The sequence below is a fragment of the Penaeus monodon genome, chromosome 15, assembly GCF_015228065.2.
Source record: "Penaeus monodon isolate SGIC_2016 chromosome 15, NSTDA_Pmon_1, whole genome shotgun sequence".
Taxonomy (NCBI): Eukaryota; Metazoa; Arthropoda; class Malacostraca; order Decapoda; family Penaeidae; genus Penaeus; species Penaeus monodon.
In genome coordinates, this window is record NC_051400.1 from 48,221,181 (window position 1) to 48,221,497 (window position 317).

The following is a 317-nucleotide window of genomic DNA, read 5'->3' on the forward strand; positions in this document are numbered from 1 at the left end:
CGCGTATATATGATAATTTACACACTCCACACGATCACTTTCGCTCACACCTAACCCTATTCGTTGGCATTCATGGTGATCACTTAAATATCATCATTCTGTCCCTTTCAACGCGCAATTTTCTTTCCCCCTTCCACTGTGTATTAATAAGTGTTGTTTATGCCTTTCTCAAGCGCCATCCTATCCCTTATGACATTAATGTTCGAAATTTTAGCTAATGGACAGTATTTTCTTATGTGAATAACATTTCCTTCACTTGTGGAGACTAACGTATTTTCCCTCAGACTTTGTGTAAACGGTGAAACTTTTATCGCATT